This window comes from Pseudorca crassidens, chromosome 3 (assembly GCF_039906515.1).
Source record: "Pseudorca crassidens isolate mPseCra1 chromosome 3, mPseCra1.hap1, whole genome shotgun sequence".
NCBI classification, from domain to species: Eukaryota; Metazoa; Chordata; class Mammalia; order Artiodactyla; family Delphinidae; genus Pseudorca; species Pseudorca crassidens.
Window position 1 is genome coordinate 129,941,595 of NC_090298.1, and position 24,249 is coordinate 129,965,843.

The 24,249-nt window shown below is 47.3% G+C and overlaps 1 long non-coding RNA gene across 1 annotated transcript in view; it reads left to right on the plus strand.

Moving 5' to 3' along the window:
• Window positions 1-23,029, plus strand: part of LOC137221916 (uncharacterized) — a 42,509-nt gene extending 19,480 nt beyond the window's left edge. The window contains exons 3-5 of the long non-coding RNA XR_010942204.1: window positions 11,183-11,406; window positions 11,831-11,949; window positions 16,451-23,029. This is a non-coding gene — a long non-coding RNA (uncharacterized lncRNA). The remainder of the gene's footprint in view (window positions 1-11,182; window positions 11,407-11,830; window positions 11,950-16,450) is intronic.
• The last annotated feature ends 1,220 nt before the right edge of the window (window positions 23,030-24,249 follow it).

A 24,249-nucleotide genomic window follows, 5' to 3' on the forward strand; every position in this document is an offset into this window, starting at 1 on the left:
GGGGAGATACTTGATGTGGTCCTGGGAGGAGGCCCTCCTGAGCAAAAGCCTTCAATCTTCAGGTTCACCTGTCTAGAGACAGTGACCTGTACTCGCCTATACCCTCCCCAGATTTTACTCCCCTGAGTAGAAAGAAGGGCACCCAGCATCCCAGGTGCCCATCAACAGACAATTGGATTAAGACGATATGGCATATATATATATATATATATATATATATATATATATAAAAAATAGAATGTTACTCAGCCATAGAAAAGGAAATACTGCCATTTACAGCCACATGGATGGACCTAGAGAATATTATGCTTAGTGAAATAAGTCAGACAGAGAAAGACAAATAATGTATGATATCACTTCCATGTGGAATCTAAAAAATAATACAAATGAATGTATATGCAAAACCGAAACAGACTCACCTATATAGAAAACAAACTTGTGGTTACCAAAGGGGAGAGAGAAGGAGGAAGGGACAAATTAAGGGTATGGGATTAACAGGTACAAACTACTATATATAAAATAGATAAGCAACAGAGATATACTATATAGCACAGGGAATTATACCCATTATCTTGTAATAAATTTTAATGGAATATAATTTGAAAAATACTGAATCACTATGCTGTACACCTAAAACTAACACAATAGTGTAAATCAACTAGACTTCAATTTAAAAAAAAAGAAAAAAGGAACCACATTTGGAGTTTCAGAAGCTCAGGAAGTGTTAATTCCAAAACTCTTGAGAACATTGAGCAGATGCTGGGGCTTGATTGCTGGGGCTCCTACTCCTTGGTATTGTGCATAATCAGCAACAGGGGCCTTTTTCCTGAACACAGTGGTTTTTGCTGTCAAGCATAGTTGTCTTGGAGCCTGCTGTCATCTTATCAACCATGCATTCTGTGTGAAGCATACTGGGTAAGGAAATTAAATCCAGGTGAAGGAAGGCAACTCAGGACTCTTTTATCATCCTAGAATCTCAGAGCCAGAAGCAATTTTAAAGGTCATCTATTTCAAACCTTCATCTAATCCCCTCAAATTAAAAAACTTACATACATGGGTACGTATATACTGAATGCTTCCAGGCACGGTACTAAGTATTTTATATGGATTCTCTCATTAATAGACTTTGCATCCATTCAACCCTCTGTAATAGCCACCAGTATTCTCTCCACTGTACAGACTGGGAACCTGAAGCCCCGAAGTTTCCATATTTCACTCCAGGTCATGCAGTGAGTAGGTAGCAGAACTTCTTCAGAGATGGTGGCCTGGCAGGTCTCAGCCAACTCTTACTTGTATGTGTGTTTTTTTAATTTTCCAATATATTGTCAGTAATATAAAATAGGGAGTTTGACATTAAAAGTATCCAGATTTCCAGCTTTGCCTGAGAAGTCAGAAGAGCTGGGCACACTGGGCTGTGTGGCACATTTCTACAAGGCAAGCGTGGGCTGCAGCTGAGAAACCATCGCCCCTTTGGACACGAATAAGATCACATTAGCAGCAGGCTTCGACTTTCCAGTGGCTCCTGACCACACTTGGAGTAAAATCCAAAGTCCTCATAATAGCCCGCGGGGCCCACGGGCCCAACCCCTGCCATCTGCTACGCCCTCATCCTGTCTACTCCCTGTGCTCCCACACCCCAGGGCTCTCTCCAGTGCTTGGACTTAAAAAGCTCTCTCCTCGGGGTCTTTGCCCTCGCTGTTGGCTCCATCCAGAAAGCTGTTCCTTCTACTCTTCTCATTTCTGACTTGTGCTCAGTCTTTAACTTGAATGTTATTTCCCCAGGGAGGCTTTCTTGACCCCGTGGTAGGCAGAATAATGCCTACTCCCCCCACCCCACACAAGATGTCCACATCCCAATCCCTGGAACCCGTCAACACGTTACCTGACACGGCAAAAGGGACTTTGCAGGTGTGATTAAGGAATTTTTTTTTTTTTTTTTTTTTGGCCACACTGAGTGGCTTGCAGGGTCTTAGTTCCCCGATCAGGGATTGAACCTGGGCCCTCGGCAGTGAAAGCGCAGGGTCCTAACCAGTGGACCACCAGGGGATTCCCTGATTAAGGATCTTGAGATGGGGAGATTATCCTGGATTATTTTGGTGGGCCCACACAGAGGTTGGCCTGGTTCCAGGAAAGGGTCCTGAGCCAAGGAAGGTGGGTAACCTCTAGAAGCTGGTAAGGCAAGGAAACATTCTCCCCTAGCACCTCCAGAAGCAGCCCCCAGACACCTTGACCTTAGCTCTGTGCGACTGATTTAGAACTTCACATCCATAACCGTAAGAGAATACATTTGTGTTGTTTTCAGCCACTGTTTGCGTTGATTTGTTATATCAGCAACAGGAAACCCGTACAACCACTTATTCTAAAATACTCCCTTCCCCCTCATTAGTCTCCAGCTTAGGCCTTTGTTAGTGTCCTTCCATGAATTTATCACAACTTGAAATTACTTTGATTGTTTGCTTAGTTTTGGTGCCTTTGGCTGCTAGCCCAAAGTCCCAAGAGGACAGTGTCTAGCACATTCTAGGAGCTTGACAGATATTTACTGAAAGACTAAATTGGTTATTGAATAATTGGCCTCATTATCCATCCCAGGTGCCTTCATCTGAGCACACTGAGGTTGTAAATGTCCCTATTTAATGGTGGAACTTAGGATCGAACTCAGCCAGGTACAAGTGTTTCTCTGAAGCATAAGAAATAATCAGAGTTTTAAGGAAATTAGGCAGCAAGCCCAATGACAAAACAGGCAATGAGCCCAATATGAATTCATTTTCTGTTTCCTACATCCTTGCTACTCTCAGCATCACCTGGGAACTTGCTAGAAATGCAGACTATCAGGCCTCGCCTGAGACCTACTGAATTAGAATCTGCATTTTAACAAGATGCCCAGGAAATCCACATGCATACTAAAGATTCAGAAAAGCTGCACTACATAATTGGTTGGGGGGGGCACTTTTCTGAAGGACAGGCTACAGGTATGTTTGCCACAGGCAGGTACAATAAGCATTAGCTACCCCATCACAGCATGAGCAAGCCCATGAGCCAACAGCCCTTTGCTGCCACATTCCATCACCTGCCCCATGTGCTGAATTCTCTGACTCTGCTGATGAAACTCTCAGTCCCATCTCTCCACCCCCAGCCACCTGCCGAGTCTGTGAAGACAGGCAAACAGATCCTGAGTTTTTACCCACAAGCCCAATGAGAACCAGGCCTAATCAGGGGAAGAAGCCCTTGCCACCAATGCTGGCGATGGTGGGGTCTGGCTTTGTTGAATCCTGCCCTGCATGATTGTTCCAGGGAGTGAAAGAAGCTAGAAACTACTGAGGGCCTCTGGGCAGCTCGGTCTGCAGTTGGAGACAGTAAAAATATCAGTAATTGCCAAGAGTTGGGTGGGGGAGAATAAATGGGTGGAGTGCAGGGGATTCTTAGGGCAGTGAAACTATCCTTTTGATACTGTAATAGTGGATACATGTCATTATATGTTTGTCAAAACCCATAGAATGTACAACACCAAGAGTGAACCCTGAGGTAAACTATGGACTATAGTTAGTAACCATGTATCAATATTGGCTCATCAAATGTACCACACCAATGCAAGATGCTAATAATAGGCGAAACTGTTGGGGGAGGGACAAAGATAATGGGGCATATGGGAACTCTCTATACTTGGCACTCCCATTTTTCTATAAGCCTAAAACTACTCAAAAAAGTAAAGTCTATTAAAAGTAGTAATAAAAGAGGGGGGAAATGCAGACCACTTCAGTTTCGATCTGGGTTAGGCACTTAAAAACTGGGAGATCTTAGGCAGGTTGTTTAATTCCCAGCCTCAGTTTACTCAGCTGTAAGATGAGGCTGTTAATACCCACCTCACAGGGCTGTTGTGAAAGACGAATTAATGCACGAAGTGCCTAGCATAGTTCCTGGCATCACGTAGTAAGCACACAAAAAGTGTTAGGCTTGGAGATTGGGCAGTAGAGGTGTTGCTTGTTTTCTGTAAACACTCAAGAAGCCTTGGAAATTTCATATGCTGGGAAGCTGCTGCTCAGAATTCCCCTTCAGTAGTCTTCGAATGGCAGCTCCCTACAGAATGGATTGTCATACAGAGAAGGTAGAGGGAGGAAGATAAGTTAGGACATTATTCCAAAAGGACGTGGCAGTGGAGGTGGAAGAGAGGTAGTGATAGTGGAGGTGTTGATCAACGGTGGACATGGAAAGGGGCTTTGGGAGGGGAACAGGGTGCCTTGTACGAAGACTGGAAGTGTGAGTGTGGAGGCAGCCCGCACTGGAATCTTCAACTGGTGAAAGAACTGGCTGGATTCCTGAGATTGTTTACCTCTTCCTCTGGCTGAAGGCAGTCCTCCTGTCTGACGGCTGTCAAAGAATCTTACATAATCTCCTTGCTCTAAAGCAGAAAGAGGATTTTTACGCAGAAATTTACCTGCCAGTTGCACTGCTGCCTTGACATTTTAAGTGGTACCTGCCCTTCTGTGTCGGACATTTCCCGCAAATGAGAAAGTGACAGGCTTCCCTAATGGGCGTTCAGCGTTCAACCCAGTGAGAACCCTGCTAGGGATGGGGAAATGTGGTGCCTGCAGAGACAACGGGAGCACCAGCAGCAAACGTATTCTGAGCAATTATCTTGGTGCCCTCCCACCCAGTCTCCCATGCTCGGCCAAGCAAAGGCTTCAGGAGGAGGGCTAAGTGGATGGGCGCCTCCTCCCCGCCTCCTGCTGAGCCACCAGAGCAAAATACAGCAGGCAAATAGAACTGCCTTGCAATCGGCACGGCCAAGCTTCAGGGAACACAAATGCTGGCCTCTTAGATTTAAAAATAGATGAAAAAACATATTGGCATCAGACTCTCATAGGAGAGAGAACCGTAAAGGTCATGGCGACCCATCTCGCCGTCCTGTGATTGAATCCCCTCTGTGACTTTGTTGCCGTGGACTTCCCTGGCTATGACTCAAGCTTACATCCAATGATAGGGGGCCGACCCCTGAACCAAGGCTACCTGGCCCATTGGAGGATTTAGAGCCGATCCACTAATTTACCTGGAGAATTCAAAACCCAGATGAGAAATTTTGCTTGCCCTAAGTCACCCGGTGAGCTGGAGGCTGACCTTCCTGGGTCTTCTAGAATGCAGTCTTTTTTTCTCCCCCCCCGACCAGGGATCGAACCCTTGCCCCCTACGGTGGAAGTGCCGCACCTTAACCGCTGGACCGTCAGGGAAGTCCCCTAGAATGCAGTCTTGAGCACGTTCACTAGGCCTAACATAGTAGCTAAAAGGTGGGTTATGAGGTCAAAACTCAGCCTCTGCCCTGGGTCAAGTCATTTTTCTTTTCAAGTTCCAGTTTTCTTGGCTAAAATATCAGGGCAATAATAGTACCTAACTTACTGGGTTGTTGTAAGGATTAAGTGATAAAATTGATACTGAGTACTTGGCCTGGCATCTAGCAAGTATACAGTACTAATAGCTGCTAAATATAATTAATACTGATTCTTCTTATGTTTACCTACAATTCCAGTTGAACGTTAGAAAGTCATATTTACCATCCTGACTCTTTACTGCTCATCATTTGGTTCCATTTGGACCCCAGCATCTCAGAGAGTCAAGATGGCTGTGAACTTCCAAGAAGACATGCTGTCAGGAAACAGCCCAGGATAGACAGGGGCGTCCCCTCTTTACCAATCTTTGCAGCCCTGCACCCCACCCCGCAACCACTCATCTCTTTGAGATTGAGATCTGTGCACATTGCAATCTTTGAGATCTCCTCTGAGATTTCCATAAGAATACCAGTTATCAACACCTCGGATAGTGTACAAGTGATTCCGCATCTCTAGATATCAGGGAGGTGTCAGTTCTTTGACACAATGCCAGCGTGGCTAAGATATTTGGGAGCCAAAGGTTTCCCCCCTACCCCCGAGACCAAATTCTAAGGGAAATTGTACTGACAAGGGAATAAAACAAACAAACCAAGAATTAAACCTCCCAGATATATAGCTTTCATTCTCCTCTTTCCACAGAAAACCCACTGCTTATTAAAAGTTTGAGATGGAAAAACAAAGTTGGTAGCCATTTCAAAGAAAGTGATTGGAACAAGGTAGGCACATTTCGTGGGACAGGCTGATCTGCCGGCTCCATCTCTGTGGCACTGTTACAATTACAGCTATTCTTGTGGATGCAATTCATTATGGACCCATTATTCCCAAGAAGCAGAGAAGAGCAAAAATCAAAGATTTATCATCTGGCTGTGGTACATAGAAGACAGCAGGCTGCCTGCTGGGCACATGCCGGGTGGCAATCAAAAACCAGAGATCAGGGACAAATATACACTCCACTGAGCTCCTGCATCCACCCAGATGAAATGATACCATTTGCAACAAGGAAAGAAGGCTGTTGGCCTTCTGGGCAATTTCCAATCAGCTGGCCAACAGAGGAGAAGCTGCTGCTTGCAGAGAGAGGGGGATACTACCCTCACTCCCAGAGCTCAGAGGAAGGAGGACCATTACCAGTGCGGAGCTCCCACTCTGGGCCAGCGCTGTGCTAGACATCTTACATGTGTGGGAGAGGTACCGTTAAACCTTATTTAGCAGAGGACAAACCTGAGGCTGAGAGAGGTCCTTTAGGACTCTTTCGGTGACAGAAACCCAACTATGACCAGCTTAAATAAGAAAGGGAAGATATTGGCTCAAGTAACTAAAAGGTCTAGGGGTAAGTTGGTCTTCAAGTTCAGCTGGATAGAGGGGCTCAAAGATGACACTGTCCATCTCCTGCCTTGGCTTTTCCTTTCCCTCTGTGTTGCCGTCACCCCAGATAGGATTTTCCTCTTGGTTGCAAGATGGAGGCTACAAACTCCTGGCTTCATTCTTCTAGTCTGGCAATGTCAATAGAGAAAGAACTTCTCTTCCTTAACAGTTCTAGTAAAAGTTCCAGAAATGACACCCACTGGTCTGTCATGGGTCACGTGCCCGTCTCTAATGCAAACCCTGTGGTCACTGTAGGTCAAGTCTGTCCGACTTGAAGTTAATGTTCTTGACTATGTGCAAAAATCTTTAGGAACCTCCATTCTTGCCAGGAGATGAAGTAAAGTTTTTTTGGAGAAGGTAGCATTTGAGGAATGCATCAGTCAGAAATTTGGGGCTGTAAATGACAGAGATCCCACTCATACTGGCTTAAACAGAAGTAGAGGATTTTTTTTTTTTTTTCTGGCTTATGTAACCAAAAAAAAAAAAAAACCAGGGAGAGATGGAACTGTAGGCACAGGCTGATCCAGGGACCCGTGTCGGCAGGACTCACTCTCCGTCTCTTGGTCCTTCTCTTTTCTGTGGGAGCTGTGTGAGCACTCGAGGCTGACCTTCTCCTGGCTTAGCCACCCTGCTGGAAAAAGAGCATTATTGTTTCAGGAATTTCAACAGAAATCCCAGATCTGAGTCTTATTAGACCATTGGAGCCATGTGCCCATCCTGGTGGCCAGAGATACACTGATTGACAGTCCTGCAGTCAGAGGAGCAGGTAGACTAACTTCACCAGAAGCATCTAACTTAGAATGAAGGAGGATGTTTATCACTATAAAAGCAGGTTGCTAGCACCAACAGAAGGGGTAAGAGATTAGACTGATAAGACCCATTGATGGCTGCATTAGGTATCTCTTGTGTTTAAGAAACCACCTGAAAAGTGTTACTTAAAACAACGACTATTTATTTAGTACAGGATTTTGTGGTTGGCAGTTTGGGCTCACTCATGCATCTGTGAACAGACACACGGTCTGCTTGGGGCTGACTGGTCTAGGGCCCTTGGTTGAGCCATCATTTCTGATTCACAAGGTCTCTCGGCTTCCAGCAGGCTAGCCCCGGCTCATTCACACAGAAGCAGAAGGTTTCCAAGAGAAACAAAATGAGTACAAGCATTTTTCAGGCCTTTGCTTGCATCCCATTTGGTAATATCCCATTGGCCAAAACTAATCACATGGATGAACCCAGAGTCAGAACGGGAGGGCACGCAGGGTTATAGGTGAGGGGACGTGGATTCAAGGAGGGGAAGAATTTGTGGCCTTTTTTGCAGTCTGGCCATTTCAAACAGCATCAGAATAGTCTCTGCCACATAACAGACACACCAAGCAAATAAACTCTTGTCTAATAAGTGACGTGATTAGGATGAGGAAAGAACAAGGAAGGCCTTCAGGCAGAGGAAATAGCATCAGCAAAGGCCCAGAGATAGTAAATAGGGGTTCATTTGCAGTGAGCATGTATGCTGTGGTTAAAACATGGAATAGAGGAAGGAGTGGCCCTTATGGGCCATATCAGGGTAAGCCGCCTTGGGTGCTGAGTTTAGAGTTTGGACTCTATTCTGTATGTTTGGGGCAGTTGTTGAAGGTGTTTGAGCAGTGACATGATTCATCTAGCAAGTCCAAAGCAGGGTTTTGAAGGGTAGCTGTAGGTGGGGGACTCCTCTGGCAGACAAAATCCTGGGGAAGGAGGAGGAACAGTGACATCCTTGAAGTCACAGAAGCAGAGCAGCTGCAGCGTCCACTGTTCTCCAGTGGGTACCACAACTGAGTTTCGAGCTCATTTCGCCTTGGCATATCCCAGATAGTGAGCTTCCTCCTGCCTCCCTCAGGCTGTGAGAACTTGGAGACGCTCTGTATCCTGAGTGCCAGACAAACACGGGTTGCTTCCCATATCACCTTGTATGCAGCCACCCCCAATACCTGGGATCAACTGCCTGTTGATCCTCCCACCCCAGATGTTTCTTGGTGGGTTTTTAGTGCACTAGAGCCTCCTTGGGAGTGAGATTTCAGCTCTAAGTTCCCAGCTACTGCTCCGTTCTGAAATCCAAACTTCCAATCACAGCTAACTTGTTCCTGTCTTTGCCAGCCCCTCCCACGTGATGCCGGCAAATACCAAAGACCTGAGACCCAAATAAGCATGGAGTTTCTGTGCAGAGCCTCCCCAAGCCCAGTCACAAGCGCAGCAGGCTTTGAATCTGGCTGTGATGGATTGTTACTGTCTCCTGATTTGCCTAAACATGCGTCTCGCCTCTCAGTGCTTTGCAGTGTGGACTTTTTGTTTGTTTGCGTGTTTTAGCAAACGAAATAAATGTTGGAAAACAAACCCACAGGCCATGTGGTTGTCTTTTGAGAAATAATAAGCCTCACGTTCCTATACCCAAATGATATCCCACAGCAATCCTCCCAGCAGCGCTGCAGATTAACCATGGCATGGGCTGCGTCCACAGACCCCAGCTCACTGAGGCTGGACGTGGCTCCTGCAGCTTTCAGGGGCAGGATTCGGAAACTGCAGGCGTCTGGGTTGCTGCCGTGGCTCATTCATACCCAGTTTCCACCTGATGGTGTCCTCTGGGAAGGAAGGCAAGAATCACAGCATACAGTGTAAGGCCTCGTTCTAACCACTGTGTATATTTTAACTCATTCAGTCTTCCCAAGCCCCCTTTGAAGAAACTGAGGCACAGAGAGGCTTGAGGATCTGCTAAAATTCACACAGCTTTGATGATAACGCTTTCTTCATAACTACATATTCAAACTTAAACAAAACTGAAGCTAAAAATAAATAAGTGAATTTTTTTACTTTTAATAAAATGAGTTTATGCAAATGGAAAATTTGAATATCTTTTACTAGAAAGAGCAGGAGAAAGCTCAAGCATGACCTTTGCATTAGCCCTTCAAGACCCCACCCACCGGCCTCCCCTCTCTACCACTGCAGAAGTGTAGATTCCCTACTTTGGGGACCCCCAGAGGTCACCCACACCTATTCCTATCACATCCCTTCTAAGGTAAATAACACTCATAACTGTTCATGTTTCTTTCTTTCTCAGAAGACGTGAGCTCATCAGCATTTAGTACAGCACCCGGCACATAGCAGATACTCAACACTTGGTTGAAGACCAAGACTTAGAAGGGTCCCTAGTCTAGCCAGAACTCATAATTGCAAGTGACTATGAGTAAGTCATTGCCTGGTCTGTGCCTCCATTTTTCCATAAGGAAAATTTTAGACAGCAGGTACTACTGATGAATTTCGAGTGGTGGTAAACTCAGAGACATTATATCTATGGAATCCTAAGCTCAGAAGCCAAAGACGGAGAAGAGCATGTGTGCTAGGCTGCACGTGGGAACCAGACTGCCTGGCGCCCCCGCGCATCACTGGTTCTGCGTCTGGAAGTGAAGGCCCTCCCTCAGTGCTCATGCTGTGGGTCTGTGGCTGCCACCTGTGGCAGGGAGGTGTGATTGAGTTAGCAGTGGCGCTCCCCTGAATCACTGCATCATCCAAAGGCTGCCAGGTGACAGCTGGCATCTTTGGCTGCCACAGTGGACCAGGCAGTGTGTGCTGCTCCAGGCTCCCAGCTGTCTCTCTTAGGGAAGGACTGGTGAGGATTGCCTTCCTCCTGCTGGGTGTATTGGCTGGTAACACTGGGCAGGTGGGTCGGGGGTCATCAATGACACTGCCTTAAAGAAGGTCATATCCCCGACGTGGGAGCTGGGGGTTAGGGTGGGCGAGGCATTCACCTAGATTCCTGACATCCTCATCTGAGGTCTTCTGCTGCCCGGTGCCTTCTGGGTAACCTCCAAACAACTGATTTTAAGTCCTAGTTCCTTCCTCTGCTACGTGGGGCATGGTATCTGATTTCTCTGAGCCATGGGTTCCTCACTGGAAAAAGGAGAGGAGGGGTGAGAGAAATAAGAATAGGTACGTGGCAAGGTTGTTATAAGATTCCAAGATAAAATATGTCACCTCCATACTCTAGCTAAACACCTGGACTCCTGTCCCTTTGCAGTCACTGGCCCTGATAACCCATCTAAAAAGTGCCCTCAATCCTTCCCTGTCACTCAATCCTGTTCTGTTTTCTCTGTTGCACTTACCACAGTCTGTTTAATTAAGCTCTTATTTAATTATTTGCTTGTAAAATATGTACTTTTAAATATTTGTTTAGAATATTAAGTTAATTAATTGTTCAGTTGTGTGGTCCTTCCTGCCTGGAACACAAGTCCCATGAGGGCACAGGCTTCCCCAGTCTTGGTCACTGCTGTTTTCCCAGCACTTTAGGCACTGCCTGGCATCTAGTGGGCATTTTAAAAATAAAATTTCAATAAATGAATGCTGAATGAATGAATTGTAACTCATTTCATAAGCTCTAAAATGCTCCTTAGAAGTTATGGATTATTATTACTCTTAAGGTCAGACCAAGAGCTGCAAGTGAAACATATCCATGAGTTCGGGTGTTTAAGAAACAAGCTAGAAGAGTCTACCAAGAAGATTCCTGGGGTACAATGCCAAGCGCACCCCAACTAAAGTGCACAGAGATGGCCCTCGCCAGAGTTATCATCATTTTCATCATGGTCACCATTTATTGAAAGCTCGCTGTCTACTTGGCACTGCATTAAGAGGAGGAAAAACTATGGTAAGAAAAAATATTGACTTGCTCTTTAGATCATCTATACGTTTGTACGCACTTACACACGTGTTTGAAGTTGAGTTCCTTGGGAGTAGTGCAGACTGAACAAAGCAGTGGTATACGGAGATGCCAGCAGCCAGGTAACACATGCATATTCTCAGTTAATCCTCAGTGTTGTAACTTCTCTGTATCAGTCAGCTATGGCCACAACCATGGTAGTTTGTGCATAAGAAACTACCCCTCAAAACCCAACGGTTTATATTAAAGAGCATTTCATGCTCTAGTTTCTGAGTCTACAGGCCAGTTTGGGAGGGGCTCAGCTTCAAGCCATAGGTAGTCTCCAGGCTGTTGATGGTCTCTAGTCTGTTCCACCTGTGTCCTCATTTTCCTTAGACAAGACACTATAATGTTCGTGTTCTTTCCATGGTAGGTCATAGATGCAAGAACGAAGCCAAACCTTGGAAGCACATTTATGGCCTCTGCTCACACCAAGTCCTTATCGTTCCGTTGGCCCAAGCAAGTTATATGGCGAAGCCCAACATCCATAAGGTAAGAAAATATATTCCTGTGCACATGTGTGCCCTGCAAGGTCACATGGAAGACCGAGGGTGTGAAGAATCAAGAACAACAATCCCATCTACTACAGCCCAACTTTACCCCATGGTGAAGCCGAGGCTTCAAACAGTTAAGCTGTTTGTCTAAAGTCACAAGTGTGTGTGGAATGCATCTGGGTTTTGGACCCAGCTATGTCTGACACCAAAGCTTGTGTGTTTAATATGCTGAACTCTGCTAAATGCAAGGTGAGCTAAGCCCCACAGGGAAGAGGGTCCTGGAGTTCAGCCTCAGAGGCTTCTCCTCCACCCAGCACAGTGTAAGAGCACCCAAGTTAACCAGAGATCACCTGTCTGGTCAAGGTCATGCCATGGGTCAGTGTCAAGGAGACCCTGGAACCCTTTTTTCCTGCTCTTTGCACCATTCTCCCTGGGTAGAATCATGTGCTCTTGGCTTTAAAATGTTACCTAGAGGGTAATATTTTAAAATATTACCTAGAGGGTAATATTTCTCTCTGAGAAATGTTACCAGAGGCTTTTGAAGCAGGCCCAGGAGACTCAGAGGTGACAAATAGTTCCCTTTTCACTTCCTGGAAATTTCTCCTAAATGTGCTTACTCTGCCAACCGTACCTGCAAAAGGAAGAGGCGAAGTTTACACCCAGCTGTTACCATGCAGCCCATCCAGACACCAGCACGCCCGGGCAACTCTGGCTGCTTTTGCAATGGAATCAAAGTGGGGGAAAATAATCAGCAGGGGAGCAAACTCTTGTTTAAATGCAAATACCTTTGAGAGGAAGCAACTGAGGGAAAGGAGATTATGAAAACCCCAGTTAAGAACACAGAGTTGGGACGAAGGCTGATAAACCATGGCAGTCCCCCAGCGGGATTGTCCCTGCTCCATCTCCCGTCAAAGTGGGACACTCGTTTCCAGAAGCGATTTGCCAATGGTACACATCCCAGTCACCCCTAACAAGACTCTTAGAATGGAGCGGAGCGGACTTCCCGATGGGCAGAGAGCCTGTCAGAGCCGAGGGATGCTGATGGAGGGCTGAGCTGGTTTGCACTAGAATTTAAAGTGAAGGAAATGAAGGTTGAGAACTGGGGCCCAAGAGGGAGGTTTCAGAAGGCAATGTGGGTACATCTATCAGGCTCCCCAGAGAGGAGGATGCCTCAGGGGATGTGGATGGTGGGGAGGGCATCTGGAAGCTCAATCAGAGGCAGCAATGCTTTAGAGCTTTCTAATAGGAATTATAGTAGATTTTCATTTGCTAATCTTGTTTTTATTAAAAATAAAACTATCCATTTTTAGCTTAAAATGTGCTGAAGCTCGAGGATTTAACCACAAATGAGATTATATTTTATAATTATATTGCATCAAGGATTATTTTGTCCTGTAAACTTTTAAAAAGATACATTCCAACTAAAACTCATTTTGTAGCTGATCTCAGGGAAAGTGGGCAGAGACGGGAGGCATGGAGTGAGGGGAACAGCTGCGAACACTCAGAATCACCCCTGCCCCGATCTGAGCCACTGTTGGACTGTGGGTGTTATGCAGGCACATAGGTAGAGGTTCTGTGCATCATCTCAAAACACAGTTATCTGTAAGCACTGCAGGAAAAGACATGGGAGAAAAGCAAGGATTGTGGCTCCAGGGCAGCTCACCATCCAGGCTGTGAGTTTCTAGAAGGATTCCTGTGACTTGGCAAAAGGGCACCAAACTAAGTGTCAAAAGACCTGAGTTAGAGTCCCATCTTTAACATAATAAAGCCGTGCAACATTGGGCAAGTCATTTCACTTTTCTTAGCCTTGGCCTCAGTTTCCATACCTGTAAAACTGGGTGGTTGAGAGTGCTTGAGAGTGCTAAATAAGATGACCGGGGTTTTCCCCATCATTCATTGAGCACTTAATGGTTACAAACTGAGGTTACCAACTGAAAAACTGTGGGCCACATCCTGGCAGCAGCCATGTCTTATTTGCATGTTTAAAAAAATAAATGTGAGCCAGTATTTTAAGATTAGGCAATCTCACATAAAAATCCAGATTTCTGGTTTCTCTTGAAAAAGAAAAAAATCAGATCTGGCAACACTGAGACCTACAGTGTTACAGTCAGCTGCAGTAAACTGACCCATTTGGCCTCAATCCCCACTGCTCCACGTGTCCCTAATCTCAGGACCAAGCGTCATTTGCCCATGTATCAGAGAAACTATGTTTTATCTTACTGTATGATAGAAATTTGGAAAGCACTGTGTATTTATTCCTCACAATGACTGTAAGCAGCAGGCATTCTCTTCACTCCCATTTTACAGATAAGGAGACTGAGACTTCTTGCTTTTCTGCCTAAATAGAACTATCCATGCTTCATGTTGATTGGCACTTGCTCAAGGCCACACAGGTAGTAAGTGATAGAGACCAGATTTGATTCCAGACTGCCTGCCTGAAAGCCCATGCTTATAACTACTTTGCTACCCTACTGGTCTAGAAAAGACACCCTTAAACATGTTAACTTTATTCAGATCACAACACTGAGGTTCAGGGAGATGGTAGCCCACCTGAGTTTCTTTTTCCACCTCTCACTTGTTGCTAGAGATAACTGACCTGCACAAGGATCAAAGCCATGAATGAAAAAGACAGAGAAAATGAGAGCTGAAGGGGCCCAAGGAGATGATTCAGTCGGAGGTCTGCATTTTAAGAAGGGGAAACAGACCCTTGGAAAGGTTAAGTGACTTGCTTGTGGTCACATATTGCTTAGAAATATCAATGCTAGGACTAGATTAGGAAAATGAAGTGAGGAAATTATTTAGCTTGCCAGATGTATTTTAGGCTCCCAAACTCACTTAGGTTGCACATGTGTGGATTTTCCAGTACAAATGTGTTGAGAGGCGGTGAGAATTACTGGGGAGTTGCCTCCATTTTCCCCTTTGTTCTTGATAGAAATCGTCCCCAGAATCTTACCAAAGCAATAATGTAGCCTTTTGGAGACATAGAATGTCAGAAGAACAAATGTCATCATCTACAACAATCATTTCATTTTACAGGTGAGAAAACCAAGACCCATAGGTGAGGGGACTTGTCCAAGACTGTTGGCACAGAGCTAGACAGGAACCATTCCCTGCCTCGCATTCCGAGCTACATCGCTTGGTGCTGGTTCTGCCGTCAGATTCTCACCTGCTCGGCTTGAGTTTCTTCTTGGGAAGCATTTTAATGATGTTGTTCAGAGGCTCTGCACCTCATTCCTCAGGGGCTCACGATGGTCTAAAAAATGCTCACAGCTGGATTAATAAGAGGAGCAGCACCTCTGAGTTCCTTCACTTCGGCAGGAGGGAAGGAAACGCAGCTGTTTCCCTCTCCACATCCCAGATGCTCCCAGGGAGGTGAAGATGGTCCTCGCTTTCCTTTGCTTTCCCGCCTGACCAGAATTATGTGCTGGGCATCTAGATGCCTCCCCCTCAAGCAGCCTTCCCTTACTCCCCACTGGAGTCAGCCTTCCCTCCTCTGAGCCCTGTCGGCGGAGAAGCTATGGCACACTTGCAGACTAGATATTGCTGATCCCCTCAGCGATGTTAGAAGCTGCTTGAAGGCAAGGACCAAAGCTGATTCATTTCTGTCCCCGGCTCCCAGCAGCGGTGCACCTTGCCCAGTCATAAAACCAGTTGCTGCCATTTATTCCAGGATTGCAATAGACCAAGTTCTGGGCTAAGCACTTTATCCTAAAATGGCATATTTTATCTCAGTGAATCCTCGAAGCCACTCTGCAAGGAAGGTATTTCTATACACATTTTATGGATTAGGACACTGAAAGTCAACCAGTTTACAGACTTTATTACAGCATTAATAAACTCAAAACTCCCCATTATGTGTTGCTCTCCTTCCCTCACCCTTCACCGTCTACACTCCTCCAAAGTCCTCAAACTTACCCAGCTTCCTTCTGCCTCAGGGCTTCATCTGAACAGATTCCTTTGTCTCCATTATGCCCCCATTTTCCACCCAGTGCAGCCTCTCCTAACCCTTAAACTAGTTCATGCCCTCTTGGAATTTGCTCTCATAGCTTCCCTGACTTTTGGTTCATGGCATTTGCCACATTTTGTAATTCAATATATTGTGGGATTATGCCGTTCCCTTCTGTCTCCTCCTTCAGTATAAGCTCCTTGGGGACCGGCCCCATATCCGTTTTGCTTGTCATTTTGTCCCCAGTGCCTGGTTAAGTGCCCAGCATAAAGTAGGCGCCCAGTAAACATTTATTGAAGGAATGACCATCTGACTTTAAAGCATATGCCCTAGTTACCATGCAAAGCAGAAAAAGTAGATGCTCACTAATGACTGTATCAATGAGAGAAGAGATGGAGGAGATGATCGGCCACAAGGTGCCAGCTAGGAAAGATCAAATACTCGGCTAGTAGAGAATATGAAGACCCAACAGGCGGCTGGTTCACTTTCAGCAAAGTAGGCTTCCTGTATGGCAATCATGAAAATGATTTGCTCTCCCGCTTTCTCTTTTCAGTAACTGCTGGGAGCCCACGACTAGAACAGCCGTCAACTGCAAATGAAGGAACAGCTCAGCTCATGTCAGAACGGAGTCTTGAAGGGCGTCTCTATTACTTCCTCCAAGCACTTCACACCCAGCCTCCTGGAAGGGCTGCTCCATCAGCCCAGCCCCTGAAATCACGTGGGTGATCTTTTTTTTTTTCTTTTTTTCCAAATCGCGTTTTCAAACTTTCACTTAAAGGAAGATGACGGGTGGGAGTGTATGACCTGAAGTGACAGGAAAATCAATAGCAGGCTTTCAGAGTCATTCTGGATAAAAGGCCCAGGGGTCACATGATAGAAAGGAAGGGGAAGGGAGGGACAGTGGGGAATCCGCTGCAGGCCTCCCAGGTCTTCTCAGAAGGTGTGCTCCCTTTGCCCTGGGGGTGGGAAGAAATCGGCACACACAGATGAAAGGGGTGGCTAGATAGAGCCCCAAGCCTAAAGCTTATGTATCGAGTCCTAGAACGTGGAGGCTGGGAGGCGCCTGTGAAATGGATCACATCCTAGCCCTTCGTTTTATTCAATATATCTGCCAAAAGCCCAGTAAGTCAGACTTACTACCCACAGTAAGTCAACCCAGGGGCCAGACCAGGACCCTGGGTTCCTGATTCCCACACCAGGGTCTTACCGTTACATCAGGAGAGTCCAATGTGTGAGGCACAATAATGGCCCCCCAAGTACGTCCATGTCCTAACCCCAGAACCTGTGAATATGCTACCTGACATGGCAAGACTTTGCAGATGTGATTAAGTTAGGATCTTGAGATGGGGAGATTATCCTGGGTTATCTGGATAGGTCCAGTGTAATCACAAGTGTCCTTACGAGAGGGAGGCAGGAGGGTCAGAGTAAGAGGAGATGTGATGACAGAAGCAGAGATGGACCCAGGCAGCCTCCAGAGGTTGGAAAAGGCAAAGCAAGGGATTGTCCCCCTACAGCCTCCAGAAGAACCATAGCTGCCAGCCTATTTTAGACTCCTGACCTCCAGAACTGTAAAGTAATAACTCTGTGTTGCATTAAGACACTAAGTTTGTGGTGATTTGTTATAGGCTACAATCAGAAAGTAATACATCCTGTGATACCACTCAACCCACATGCTAATCCTGCAAATCCCCCAGAGACAGGAAGAGTCAGGGAGTGCATCCATACTTGAGTGGCAGTATGTCATAGTGATTATGAGCACACTCTGCAGAAACAAGCCCAGAGACCATCCACAGGAGAATGGACAGATACATCGTACATACTCACACACTGCAGAAAAGCATACGACAGTTCAAAAGAACAAACTTCTGAAACACGCAACGACATGGATGAAGCAATGACATTGGAGAGAAAGAAGCCAAGACACAAAAAGATTATGTAATGAATGATTCCAGTTGCATAAAATTCAAGCACAGACTGGGGACTTCCCTGGCGGTCCAGTGGTTAGGATTCTGCTCTTCCACTGCAGGGGGCACGGGTTCGATCCCTGGTTGGGGTACTAAGATCCCACATGCTGCATGACGCAGCCAGAAAAAAAAAAAAAGAAAAAAAAATTCAAGCACAGACAAAGCAAATCTATGGTGATAAAAGTCAAAAATGGTGGTTATCCTGGAGGGAGAGTATCAAAGACAAGAGTGATAAAAAGAGCCAGCTGGGACTGGAAATGTTCCCTATCATGATCTGCTCACATATGGTATACATACCTAAAACTCCACTGAGCAGTGTGCTTAGGATTCGCTCACTTTCCTGTAAGTTATACTGCAGTTTAATCTCAGCTCCATCGTTGCCTGTGTGACTTTGGGCAGGTTACCAAGCTCATCTGTGACTGCATTTCTCATCTGTGTAATGGGAATATTAACAGCTCCTGCCTCATAGAGTTGCTGTGGGTTAGTATATATGAAGGGCTTACCACTGGGCCTGACACATGGTAAGTGCTTCCTAAACCCTGCTCATTGTTCCTTGGGTGTGAATGCAGGGGTGAGCTGGAGCCAGTGCCCACCTGCACATGGGGGCCGATCTTGTGCCTCACCTCCCAACTCCACAATCACACATTATGCTGGAAGCACAAAAAAAATCAGCCGTGGTGGGAGTATTTACACCCCCACTACTGGCCAAAGCGACAAGTCAGTGCCTTTTGTGTTGCCTTGTTTGGAGAGCCCACAAACTGCTGTGTACATGGCTGACACCAGACCTCTCTGGACAGTGTTTCACTTTAGGAAAGGGGAAGAGAAGATGGGGGACCTGTGGTGACGAAAGCAGGACCTGCCACCTCCTCTCCACTCCTCACTGGCCCAGGAGGCTGGAAGGGCTCAAAGAGCCAGCCCCTAGAGACTTGAGTGTGGGCCTCGTGATGGCATCAGAGTCCCCCACCAATGTCTCTTTTCTCTTCTCTCACCCCTGGGCTTTAGCCACTTAACCCAGCCTTTCAGACCCCATCTCCCCTTAATATGTGCCTTGTGAGAGGCCTGGCCCACCTTCCCACCCATCCCCTAGCACCAGGGACCCCTCCAGCCAAACTCTCCCCAGCCCTCAGAGAACTTGCCCAGAGTCACACTCCCTGTTCCTTCTCTGCCCTCAGATCCTCTTTGAATCAGCTCTTTCTCATCCTTAATGTCTTAGCTCAAAGGTCACCTCTTCAGAGAAGCCCTCCTTGGCCTCACTCTCTCACTCTCCATCACGCTACTCATCACTGACTGAAATTCTTGTATGTGTGACTGTCTGCCTATTTAGTTTCCCAACTAGGATGTTAATTCCAGGATACACACTATTTTCATCATCCCTATTCTATATATCAAGAAACCGAGGACTGCAGAAGTTAAATAATTTACCCATATGGTCACAAAGCCAAGAAGTGACAGAGCTGGGATTTGAACCCATACAAGCCGACATGCTTAGCTGCTCTGTCATGATGGACTGCCAGAAAAGCAGGGCAGTGTAGGCAACTGGTGAGTCCGGAGAGAAGTCAGGGGAGCAGGAGCCTAGGTTGGGTGTAGGGGGTGAATAAGGGGCACACCTGCCAAGCTAAGGAGTTTGACGGTCTGGCTGGAAGTAAGTCTGACGTCCCAAGGCCAGTGAGTAACAAGGTGTAGAGAGCAATAAAAGGCCCATAGGAGGCGTCGAAGCAGTGCGTGCAGAATGTGCCTTTATTCACTTATTTATAGAGGATGAGACATTAATCAAGGGCCCAGGCTTTGAACTACCAGCGCCTTCTCTTCTCCTGCAGCAGGTCAGTTGGTATGATGAGCTGGCACCGGGGAAGGAAGCCAAATTCTCTGCTTTTCTCTGAGACTCACAGACTCCCTGTTACAGGGCCTTCCCCAAGCCAGGAAATCAGTCCTTTGGCCAGAGAAGCATTGGCTCCATGCAGGAAAGCAGGGATCAGGAGTGGGAATGGGGGAAGCCAGCTGGGGCAGTGAAAAGAGTACTGGACAGGAGGAATCCTCAAGCCCCATAGGACCATGTCGAGCACTTAGCACAGTGCCTGACACGTACTGAGCGCTCAGGAAATGCTTGGTGGCGGTGGTGGCCCCAGGTCTCTGTGACCTTAGGCAAGTCATAGTCTTTCTGTGTTCCCCTTCCCTCATATGCAGAAGGCAGTTGAAAAGAATTGCCTGCTGAGCCCTCCTCTCAGAGAAGCTAGGGGGTGCTCAGCACAGTGAGTGGTAGCAGCCTCATAAATGCTTATGGAATGACTATAGTGCGTGTTAACCGTAAAAACCTTTAAAAACCTAAGTTGTTATTACAACAGCCATCTGAAAATACGATAAGATGTCTGGGCAGGTGCTGAGGTCCCCTCACTGGGTTCACTCCGAGAGCAGCTGGGAGTGCCGGCTGAGGCTCCCCTCTGGGGACAGTGCTATTTAGAGAATTGGCTTTAGAGCCCAACAGTGAGAGTTCAACTCCCAGCCCAGCTACCTGTTAGCTGTGTGGTTTTAAGTTCCTTCCTCTCCCGGATCCTTGGTTCCCTCTCCTCAAAAACTGCAATAATAACAGTAACTGCCTTATATGATTGTTTGGAAAATTCCTTGATACAACGGACAAGTAACTGACATATTGGGCCATTAACACGAAATGGCTTTTTTTCCTTCTATTTCTGCCTCTAGTTGTACCCAGTCAGATCCATCATCTTACCCACTTGATGATGATCACTTCAGCAAATACCAAACATTCTGGTCATTTAAAGCCCATTTCTTCCCTCCTCCTAGTGTGGGTTGGACCGATGGCTCGAGAAACAGGACCAGAAGTGGGCAGGGGCTTGGCCTGCTCATTCATGCCCCCTCCTCCCTGCACCTCCCTCCCTCTCTGAGTCTGGGTCTTTCCTTCCTCCTGTGACATCTAGTGTCCAAGGTGGGTAGCTGATGTGTCACCCATCTGACCTCCTGGGGGTGGGGGGAAGTGTCCCTGGCCTCCCAGAGGGTCAGCGACTTTCCACGAGGTGCTGGTGGTCTCTGCGGATGTGGTGGTCCTTGTTTTGGTGGTGCGTCTTCTTTTCTTAGGGTGGTATTTGACTTCACTTAACGGCAGCTCTGCAGACCCCCCAGAGGGCAGCAGCCTACTCTTCCTCAGCCCTGCCAGGAGTCCACGATGGCCCTTCTCCTCTCTTGCCAGCTTCAGGCCCTGCCATGTGAAGGAAGCCTCCGGGCTCCTTCACATGGAGCTGCAGGACCCAGGCCTTTGGGTCCTTAAGCATCTACTACACACCAGCTCCCTACTCACTGTAGGGGAGGGAAAATTTTTCCTCAACCCTTTTAAGGTCCCTGACTGGGTCTGAAAATTAAACTGACAGCCAAATTAACAGGCGAAAAGCATACATATATATTTAAGTAAGTTTCACACGCAAGCCTTCCAAAGGAAATGAAGACCTGAGGAAATGATTCAACCCGCATCTTTTTAAATTTTATTTATTTATTTATTTTTTACGGTACGCGGGCCTCTCATTGTTGTGGCCTCTCCCGCTGCGGAGCACAGGCTCCGGACGCGCAGACCCAGCTGCCATGGCTCACGGGCCCAGCCGCTCCGCGGCATGTGGGATCTTCCTGGACCGGGGCACAAACCCGTGTCCCCTGCATCGGCAGGTGGACTCTCAACCACTGTGCCACCAGGGAAGCCCTAAACCCGTATCTTTTCATGCTAGGTTTGATAAAGAGTGGACATCGTGGAGGAATATGGCAGGTCGAGGAGTACGAAGCCAGTGTAGGGAACTGGAGGAAACTTAGCAAGGCCAGTGCATTTGGATTCTTCTCCATGATCCTTTGTCTTCAGAGATGAGGATGCCCCTTTCCTCAGGGTGCAGGCAGGCAGAGACCAGGTCAGTGGCAAACAGCTAAATTGCCACGAGCACTCAGCACCTTGTCTGTTGTAAACTGTAGCAGCACTTCCGTGAGGGGCTGCAGCCAGCAGGTGAGGGGCTCGGGGCGCCCTGAGAGGAGAAGGGCTCTCATATGAGTGCCTTGTGACCCATCTCAGGGGAGGGAGGATGGGGTCAGAGTGACCTTCCTGCTTCTGCTGTCTTCTCAAACTCCTTCGGCCTAAAATATTCAGCATGCCAAGGTGCTCTCTATGGGGGTAGGTGTCCTGAACCCCCCTCATCACTCAGTTGGGCCAGGCTGCTCCACCTGTCCTCCCTGCCTTCCTCAGCACCAGTCTCCACGTTCATGACCGCCCCCAGAATCCGGGGACCCAGGCTGAGTGCACCCACACTGGCTCACCACGTTCACGGTGGCGTAGACTCTGCCGCTCAGCAAATGTCCACCTGTGAAACTCTGTCCACCAGAGTGACCTGTCAGTCTCGCCTTCTTGCAGGACCGCCCCCATACTGCAGGAGGGATTCCCTGGGAGTCCTCCCACCCTCCACCCTTTGACTGGCCTCTGGGTTGTGTGGTACAAGGGAGGGGGAGCCGGGGGAGCTCTCAGGGGAGCACTGCTCCCCACGAGGCCGAGGCCGCAATTCTGACCCTCTCCTTGGTTTTCGATTACAAACCAGAAGGGGAATGCGGGGCTGGCGGGGGGTGGCTGGACTAATCTGCTGCCTTCCAGTGGGCCCTGGGGAGTCTGGACACTGCTGCTGGCAGTCCTCATCAGAACAGGGAGAAAGCAGCACTTGCTTCTCTACTCTGAACTCTAGGCGTCAGTTCAAGGGGGAAAGGACAAGTTCCCTCAACATCCTGTTATGCGGAGAAGTGTTTACCGCAGCAGATAGCAAGTGCTCACCTCAATCCCAGTGTTAGCTGCTCCACCCTCCTCTGACTGCCTTCTCCTGGGCCCCTTGTCCACATGCCCCAGTCTACCGAGCTTCCTCCCGCTCTTCAGACCTGCCTCTGGGTCCTCCCACATTCCACCCCCTCTCCCTCCTCCCCTAGCTCACTTCTTCTCATCAGTTAGGACTCAGGTGGAGGGTGGCACCCTCAGGGAAGCCCTTCCTGACCATCCCTGCATGAGGCACCCCTACTAGGTATTCCCATACCCGTCCTGTCCTGTTAGAATGCATTTTTCCAGAGAAAGAGAGCTTATATGAGGAATCTAAAAAGAAATGGTACAAACAAACTTATTTACAAAACAGAAACAGACTACAGACTCACAGACTTGGAGAACAAATTTATGGTTGGGGGGCGGGGCGCAGGGGGAAGGATGGGGAGAAGGGATAGTTAAAGAGTGTGGGATTGACATGTACACACTGCTCTATTTAAAATGGATAACCAACAAGGACCTACCGTATAGCACAGGGAGCTCTGCTCAATATTATGTGACAACCTAAATGGGAACAGAATCTGAAAAAGAATAGATACATGTATATGTGTAACTGAAATACTTTGTGGTACACCTGAAACTATCACAACATTGTTAATCAACTATACTCCAGTATAAGATAAAAAGTTTAAAAAAAATGCATTTTTCTCACAGGCTTATTTTTCAGTTTCTGCTACTAGAATGAGGAACATGTCTACTGAGTTCTCCAAGGCCTTTACTGCTAGCACAGTGGCTGGTACAGAAAACTGCTCAATACCTGTTTGTTGAATGGAAAAAAAAATAATTAGCTGTTCTTTTTTAAGGCAATTTACTGGTAAAGCTCCCATGTCCTGGGGGGTTGGGAGACCTAAGGCCTGAACAACTTGAAGCCCTCTGCTCTTCCCTTTAAAGAGGCAAGGAAACCCCTGAGCAGAGGACACAGGCTCCCCCTCGCCCTGCCTTTCTGCAACTCTCCCCCAGGGTGCTCGCTGTCAGCAGATTTGATGAGGCCTAGGGGAGCTATGTGTAAAGAGAAAGAAAAAGAAAGAGTCTCAAACCTAACTCTATGAAGCTAAAAGATCACCAGGGCCCATTTCTCCCCTAAGGTTTCAGGCCTCCCTCCCTCCTGTCTGTGTTAATGAGGCAGTTACTAACTAACGTTCCATCTGAGAACAACCAAGTTGGTTAAGGGCTTGGGACCAAGTCTGCGGCCATTAACCAGCTAATAGGTGAGAAAGAACGCGTGGGCCAGCACTTGGATGGCTGTCAGACACCGCTGGGCCGTGCAGCAAAATAGATCCTCCTTTTGAATCTCTTCCTTGGCCACCCCCTGGTCATGTGACCTTTGCTAAGTCAGGGAAGCTCTCAGAACCTGATCAGCAAACAGGGATTCATTCATTCCACAAATGTCTGCTGAGCACCCACTGTGTGCCAGGGCCAGACAGAGATTTCACTCTTTCCATTTTCCAGTGGTTTTAAGGAGACGAACTACTGACTCAAATGCTTCCAGGGCCTAGACAGATAATGGAAATGAAGAGGTAGGGGGAAAACTGTGGTGTGCCTGCCTGG